Source organism: Accipiter gentilis, chromosome 10, assembly GCF_929443795.1.
Source record: "Accipiter gentilis chromosome 10, bAccGen1.1, whole genome shotgun sequence".
Classification (NCBI taxonomy): Eukaryota; Metazoa; Chordata; class Aves; order Accipitriformes; family Accipitridae; genus Astur; species Astur gentilis.
The window spans coordinates 1,397,939-1,406,302 of NC_064889.1; the positions used below are offsets into that span (position 1 = coordinate 1,397,939).

The window sequence follows — 8,364 nt, forward strand, 5'->3', positions numbered from 1 at the left end:
CTCAGGACTGGAATTCAGTGCTGGACACCCACCCCCTCACTCCCACGTGCACATCAGCAGGTGCTCTGAACCCTAGACTGTACCACAGGTCTGTGCAGAATCCGTGCCTGGAGCCCAGGCCTGGTTTGTCCAGTGTCCTGCTCCAACCCTGGGCAGCCCCTGATGCCAATCCACTCTCCCCACTGGCTAGTGCAGCTTGAGATTTCCTAGCAAATACGCCTCTCTCTCTCTCTCTCACACACACACACACAAAAACACCCGCTAACCCCCCCAAAACCAGAAAAGCACAGTCTGATAGAAATGAGCTAGGAGAAGAATGCAATGAAAACAAGACCAATCGCAGTCTTGTTCTTCACCTGTCTGGAAAGGGTTTCCGGGATGAGTTGCTCCTTCTCCTTCCCAGTGATCGAGGTGAGGAGGACCAGCCTGCTGTTGCCCCCATTCTCCTTTGTGCCTTTTGGGAAGACAGGAGTGACAATGACTTTCTTCCTGGACTCAGGAGCCTCTCCCAGTTGTCGCGACCTTTCAAAGATAATGGAGAGTGGCCTCTTCTATGGGTCTTTCTTGGCTGAGTGCTTCACGTGCTTCCTGGCAGCAGGAAGATAGCACGGGTATCTGCAGGTGAGCTCCCTGTTACCTGAGTACCTGACTGGCCAGAAGCCAGAAGATCGCTTGCATGTTGACTGTGAGTCTGCCTCTGGCTCTGCAGGCAATGGGCCATCCACAGGAATATCGCTTGTGCTAAGTGCTCGTCTTCATTCCAGAGTGGATACCACTGCACGGTATATCTTTTCATATCCAAACACTTCTTGGTCCAAAGGAAGCGGACAGTCCCTGAGAGGGAGATCTGAGAACATGCGGGCATGACAGTGTCAAAAACGGCCGTCCGGCAATCACAAAGCAATAGGAGAACCCACGGGGAATGACGCTGTCAGAAGTTGCCTCTTCCCTTTGTTTAGCGAGTGGGGGCTTCCTTGCCTGACGTGCTTCTGGGTACACAGGTAGGGTTGGCTGGTCCTGGCAGCCAATCACAGGTCTGCCTGAGAGCAGGTGGGTACGACGGGGTCCAGAAATGGCTGTCAGCCAATCACAGAGCAGTAGGAAAACATGGTGGTTATGGTGCTATTTAATAAGAAAATGGCAGCTGAAAGAAAATGGTGCCCCCCGTGTATGTAGGGGAAGGTACGTCCTGGTCACGTGTACTTCATCATTCATCACTGCCGGCATGGGCATTCACCAAAGCAATCATCCATCACCAAAACCAGTGGCAGCACAAGGCAGATTTTAGCCCAGGAACACGTAATGCACGGAGTCCTGCAACACAAATTGCTTACTGGCACACAGCATGGAATGTGGCAGATGCTCATATCCGTCCAACTTCTATAGACCAAGAAACTTGTGCTAGAAATGATCCACCTGGCCTATTGGAACATTATATAGACAGAGAATTGTTACCCTAGCATTGCCTGCTTTTTACTTGCTGATGGCTGAGCTACCACTACACACGTCTACAAGCCATGGACCTATCCAGTGCCTAGGAAGAAACCCAGGCTGGTTGCTGTGCCTTTTTAATTCAACCAAAGGGTACATCATGCAACCACACGTTAACCCAGGACAGTGTGATCGTGACTCTGACTGGGGCAGGCTCCGACCGCTCTACCTCAGCGTTATGCCCTCTGGTATTCCCCATGGGCACTGTATTGGCTAGCCATGGCAAGGTTTTGGTAGTGGAGGGGTCAGGGGGTGCTGCAGAATGGCCTCTGTGGGAAGAGATAAGGGGCTGCCCTGTGTCAGACACAGCCAGTTCCAGCTCCACAGTGGACCCACCGCACAAGACAGCTGAGCCGCCGTCAACATTGGTGGCCCCTCTGTGAAAACATATTCCAGAAAGGGCAGAAAACGCCAGGCAGAGAGAGGTGGGAGGAAAAAACAGAGTGGGTGAGAGCAGAGACACGTCCTGCTTGGGCGGGTAGAGGAGTTTGGTGTGAAGCACTGAAGTTTTCCTGGTACAGGGGAGAGGAAAGGCTGTGTTTTATGTTTGCCTTTTTGTTTCTCAGTACTTGCATCTGTTTTAAGTGGCCAAGAATTGATTTTGCCCAAGTCAAGCCTGATTTTCCCACAAGAGTTTTGGCTAAGCCGTGTCCGTGTGTTTATCTTGAGCCATGAGATTTCTCATTGTGTTTTCAGTGCTCTGCATCGCCCTGCGGGTGGGGAAAGCAGTGAGCAGCTGGGTGGGCGTTTGTCTGTGCTTAAACCACCACAGGTACGTACACGCAAACGCACCTGCACCTGCATAGTACGTGCGCAGCTGGCCCACATATGAACGCAGATGGGGAGCGTGACCATTACCAGCATCCAGGAGCTGGAGTTTCCGTAGCCAACAGCTCAGAGGCAGAGAAGGACACCCACGTGCCAGCAGGTTGAGGTCGTGTGTATGTGTGCAGGGGGCTGGAAGGAGGAGGCGGGAGAGTCTGTGAAGCGGGGGAGCAGGCAAGAGGGCAGTTGGTGACCTGGCAGAGCAGGAGGCAGGCAAGAGTGGGACGTGGAGGAGCAGGAGGGAGGCCAGGCTCTGGGCTGGAGGAGCAGTAGGCAGCAGTGCATCCAGGAGCGTTGGTGGTATAGTGGTGAGCATAGCTGCCTTCCAAGCAGTTGACCCGGGTTTGATTCCTGGCCAATGCAGACCAACTTTCCTTCCTCCTGGCTCCACAGTGCCTTCCCCATTTAGCAACAGCAGGCTGCAGGGGCTGCTTTGTACCATTCTGAGATTTCAGGCAGTGTTGAAGCACTGCAGCAGGTGCCCAGAGAACCTTGGGATTCTCCATGCCTGGGTATCACACTTGGGTTTCAGTGGGGCTCAGGCACTGTGCTACCTGCTCTAGCTTTGGGGCTAGCCCTGCTTTGAGCAGGCATTTGGACTAGTGACCACCTGAGATGCCTTACAGTCTACCTCCTTCCATGAAGCAACAAGTCCCAGAGAGATCTGTGCCCTCCTTCCTCTGCACCATGCGCAATAAGTGAGCCTCTTCCCCACAGGAATGGGAGCTCAGTCGTTGCTCTGCACTTGGCGCATCCTCTGTGCTTTCACCATGACTCTCCAGCCCCTTTCCCACAGACTGGCTCCTTGAGATCGGCACAGCACTGACCCAGAGGTTGGTGTGGCAGAGCCCTCCTTGCCCAGCCTTCCCAGCTCCGAGGAGGGAAGAAGGAAGCACCCTTGTTGTCCCAGGAACAGTTCACGAGGCAGGACTGTGGGCCAAATGCTTAGCTTGCCATCTCCTGCGGCCCTGGAGGAATGGAGGAAGTCATGGGAAAGGTAGATGTGTGCCTGGAGCCCCTTGACATGGTGTTGGCATGTGCAGAGAAGTAATTTGTGATGGTTCGTTTGGTTGCTCCCGTGAAGGAGTGCCTTGGCCTTTGCAAGGAGATGCCCCTGTGCTGGCTACTGTGCAGTCCTGTAGTGCGTGTAGGTGCTGCAGTCACCTGTCAGCCGCCCTTGGTGGGAGCAAGGCAAAGGTGCTCCCAGGATACATCTCCCCCTGCAGCAGTGCCAGGAGGAGGCTGGCTGAGGTGGGGTGGCTCTGGCAGCTGCAAGGGGGTAGAGTGGCAGAGGCAATACTGATTGAAGCAATGGGTCAGGATGGCCGAGTGGTCTAAGGCGCTGCATCCAGGTTGCAGTCTCCCTGGGAGACGTGGGTTCGAGTCCCACTCCTGACAGGCTTGTCTTTCTCTTGCTTTCCTTACCCCCCCGAGGGGTTGGCCTTGCTCCTCTAGGCGTTCTGTGGGTTAGGTCTTGCTGCATATCCCAACCGCCACCACTGCCGGTGGCTTAGAAGAGAAATGCTGCTAGAGAGTCCCTCTGCAGTTCCTTTTTCCACTCTCCCCTATAAAACGTGCATTCTGCATGCCTCTCACCTAGATTGTGGACCTTTGGGCATGCTTCAAACATTCACCCACAAAATCCTCTCTCCCTGCTTCTGCTTTCCCCTCCAACAACCCTTCTGGTTGGAAGGAATTTCAGGGAGAGTGCATCCTCCTGCTTCTGGCAGGCTCCCACCAGCTGATCAGTGCTTTGTCCTTTTGGGTCATAAAATACCTTCAGGACAGACGTTTCACAGCCTCTCTGGACCCCTGTTCCCACGCTTAGGCACCCTCCGGGTGATCATCTGTGTTTGTGTAGCCAGTCACAAACCGCCTGCTCAACTTCTGACGATGGCGCTCATCCTCCAGCCATCGCAGTAGCCTCCTGGAGTAGGAACCAGGAGGCTCCTATTAGATCCCTGCTAAGCATTTTCTTCTCCCAGCTGAGCAAGCCTTGGGTCCTCAGCCTATCCTCACAAGGCCAGAGCCCCCCGCCCTGACTATCCTAGCGATCCTCTGTGGAACATGCTCCAGTATATCATCACCATTCCTTGGTTCCCTAGATAGTCCTTCTCCCCCCGTTTTGGAGATGGGGCAACTTTTCCCTCTCCTTTGTCATCAGGGAGCTCCTCTGCCCTCTGCTCCCAAAGCTGGAGAGCCCCTGCGATGCATCCTTCCCTCTTTCAGGCCCAGTGGCACACTCTGTAGGTGGCAATCCAGGATGTGGCATTGACCAGCAGGATTTCAACACCCAGAAAGTTTCCCTGAGCTGGCAGTTCCTCACCAGCAAACAGGGACAGCACCAGTGGGAAGAGGGACCGGTGGGAGTAAAGGCCCACCAGTAAGAGGCCAATGTGGGCATGGCAGGCTCTCTCCAACACTGCTGACAGGACAGAGGCATCTTCACACAATCCCACCACAGGTTGCACGAGCACTGGTGGCATTTTTCAGAAGGACCCCAGTCAGGAAGTATGAGCCACAGAAGAGGTCCTCCTGTGCACACAGGAGGAGGAAGAGGAAGAGGGGACATGCACAGGGTGGTATCAGAGCATGCCGGAGCATGTCGGGATTCATGCTGAAGGAGCTGGGATTGTTCATCCTGGAGAATAGAGGGTGAGGGGGCTTCTGCTATATTAAGGTAGCTCTCTGGCTTGCCAAGGCCTGCCCTTAGCCAGAAATTTCTTGGGAGTGCAGGACACAGGAGTGGCTTGGCCTCCTGCGTGAGCCAGCCTGGCCTGAGCTGCAGCTCCCAGGAGCTGGGGAGCTCTGGGAGATCTCTGGCTGCCCATTGAAGCCTGTAAGGGGGGCACAAAGTGTCCTCCCCGCAGTGTCCCGCAGGGAGGAGCAGCATCGGAGGCTGCAGTGGACGGAACATTTGCCGTGACCTTGAGGAAGCAAACAGTCTGGGGAGCACGGGCAGCCCCAGCAGGCAGTGCTGCCAGGAAGGAAACCAAGGACAAAATACCCCAAGCAAGGAAGCTGCCTTGTGGGCACTGGCACACACAACCCACTGGCCCAGAACCCTTTCTCCCCAAGTGCTGGGTGAGACTAGCAGAGCCCCAGGAAGACCCTCCATTGCTTGGAGAAACGCTATCTCAGCCCCAGAAGGGACATCCCTCCTCCTGCAGCGGCACAGCTTCTGCATGGGAAAGGGCTGTCCCTTTCCCCGTGCTCCAGCCCCTGGAGTGTGTGGGGGGTCCCTCCACCTCTTTGCAAGACCTTCAGAGACTGGGCCCTGCTCTTGCTGCTCCCAGACACTCCTCCCACCCTGCTCGGTCCTGCAGATCCCAGGGATGGATGAGGAAAGCCCTCAGCGATGCTGCTTCTCTGGGACATGCTTTCAGATTTGTGACTCTGTGGAAATTCAACCCTTCTCCAGTGACTAGGTGTTTCTCACGCCCTCTCTGAATGTAACTCTCCATTTGAAATCTTGGGCTTGGGCACGGCAGCCTGGTCTGTCCTGTGGGTTCAGAAGCACCAGCTGCCAGCCCAGTGCTTTGGGCAGTCCAAAGGTACCAGGCGGTTGCGTCCTCAGTGTCCCGGGCTAAGTGTGAGATCCAGCAGAGTGTCTCCGCATGTGTGTCCTCCCGTCTGACTGCTGGGAGGAAGGGCCCTGCTCTCAACACACAGGCTCAAACCCTGCCACAAGGAGGATAGCTCCAGTGCAGCTTCTCCCCACTGTGTGCGTGGACCCTTGGCCAGGTGGACCCAGGGCATGTGGGAGAGCTGCCTTGAGCTAATAGTAGAATTCACCGAAGTCTGGACCAGTCTGGAGCAGCCTCAGGAGAGAAAAACCTCATTCTCACTGCGGGAAGGGCCGCTTTGGGGCAGAAGGGGACAGCGTGTCCTGCAAAAGAGGACCAGGCTCTGAAGTCAGCCAGGACTGTCCCAGCAGAGGAAGGCAGTCCAGCTTGTGCAACCCATAACAAGCTGCCTTGGGTCCTCCTGCCAGCTCTTCCCTCTGTTGAACCACATCCGACAGCGTGTCCTGCAAAAGAGGACCAGGCTCTGAAGTCAGCCAGGACTGTCCCAGCAGAGGAAGGCAGTCCAGCTTGTGCAACCCATAACAAGCTGCCTTGAGTCCTCCTGCCATCTCTTCCCTCTGTTGAACAACATCCCCTGCCCTCTCTCTTGGTCGCCCCCTTTGGCAAGGTCAGGAGCTTGGTTAGGACCGCAACCAAGAGTAAGGATATGTGGTTAGCGGCTGCTTAGTATGAGGTACAACGTGAGAACAGGACAGGCAATAACTCCATAACACGATTTAGTGGGCATGGATGATGGTTGGACTCGATGATCTTGAAGGTCTCTTCAAACATAAATGATTCTATGATTAGCAGCCTTGCCTTGCTGTCAGGGCAATGGTTTAATGCACTCTCATCTTCCGTCCTTTCCTGTGCTCCTAGCCCTGGGACTGACACCAGTGCCCCTTCTGCTGCCCTGTGCCCACCAGCCGTCTGCAGCTTTCCTGAGCGCTGGACCTCGCCCCCTCTCTGCTCCCTTGGTCTTGATGGCTGCTCCTGGATGAGGGCGTCCAGCAGTGGCTCAGAGAATCACACAACACCTGAGGTGGAGAGCCTGCACTCCAAGCCTGGCTCAAAGCAGCCTCAAGTGGAGGAGGCTATTCAGGGCCTTGTCTGCTTGGATGTGGGACACCTCCAAAGATGGAGACGCTACAACACTCCCTGGGCAACCGTTTCCCGTCTTTCATTACCACTGTGTGTGGCAGTACTTGTATTCCCACCCCTGTCCATTGCTTCTGGTGCCATCTATTTCTCTGAGGCTTTTCTGTCTTTCTCTTGCCTGCTTGTTTATTTTTGGTGCTCTGGTATCAGTTCAGGGAGCTCCACCCACAACTGGCAGTGCCCCGTGCATGGGGACAGACTCACGGTCGTGGGAGAGAGCAGGTTCTCCCTCTGCCTTTATCCTGGGGTCGGCTGGGATAGAGTTTACTTTCACAAGGAGCTGGAGGGGGCCCAGCCAGGACAGCTGACCCGAACTAGCCAAGGGGGTATTCGATACCGTATGATGTCATGCTCAGTATATAACTGGGGGAGCTGGCGGTGGGGGGGTGAAGGGATCACAGCTCAGAAATGGGCTGAGCATCAGGTTCTGTGCAGTGAGCAATTGCACTGTGCGTCACATGCTTTATATATTCATTGGACAGCAAGCAGCCGTGTGGTGCTTAGTTGCCAGCTGGGCTTATCCCACGACATCCTTGCAGCTACGTTGGCGAACGGAGCGGGGAGGAGAACAAACCACCACGAGACTCCAGCGGTGCTGCACAGAGTCTTTAATGAGAAGGAGGAGATGCAGTGGCACGGAACAGAGACCAAGAAACACGTCTGCAGGGTTCAGGGAGGCACAGAGAATGGCCCATTTCCCAAGAACAAGCTCCAGGCAAAGCGCTTGCCTTTCCCCATTCCGATTGAGCCGGTGGCAATGCCAGCCCACCAAGAGCAGGCCCTAACTCCGGCACACTCCCTGCGTCAGCAGGAGGTTCAGCAAAGCAGAAGAGAACGAGCCCTTTCCTGAGGAGCTCAGAGCAAAGCAGAGCCACAGGAGACACGGCGAGGCCTGCAGTGCAGCGAGGAGCAGCAGGCACAGGTGCCTTCTGCCCGGTGGGATGAGGACACTCAGCCCACCTGCAAGCCGTGGCTACGCTCCTGCTGCTGCAGGATCCCTGTCTTCCTTGGTGCTCCAAAGGGGATGATCTGCTGGCTTCAGCAGTTCAGACCGCAGCGGGTGGGAGGCAGACACAGCCCTGACCCCCCCAGACCAAGGGAGCCCCCAGAAGAGATGGGAACCCCCCCGGCGCTGAGGGAGCTCCCAACAGCAGCTGACAGCGAGGATCCCACGGCTGTGCTCTGAGGGAAAGAGGTGAGGATGGGGCCCGGCAGGGTCACCACCACCGGAGAGGCCTGGATGGCCACCGTCGAATCAGCGCAGCGGGCGACACAGGGCTCACTGCAGCTGCTTGCAAGTGGGGTTGGGCCGGAGGCGCCGCAG

General features: G+C 55.9%; 2 non-coding genes across 2 annotated transcripts; both read left to right on the forward strand.

Moving 5' to 3' along the window:
- The first annotated feature begins 2,607 nt into the window (after nt 1-2,607).
- Nucleotides 2,608-2,679, forward strand: TRNAG-UCC (transfer RNA glycine (anticodon UCC)). Its single transcript has one exon. It is a non-coding gene; the product is annotated as a tRNA-Gly (tRNA).
- Nucleotides 2,680-3,631: 952 nt separating this feature from the next.
- On the forward strand, nt 3,632-3,714 carry TRNAL-CAG (transfer RNA leucine (anticodon CAG)). The gene has a single exon. It is a non-coding gene; the product is annotated as a tRNA-Leu (tRNA).
- The last annotated feature ends 4,650 nt before the right edge of the window (nt 3,715-8,364 follow it).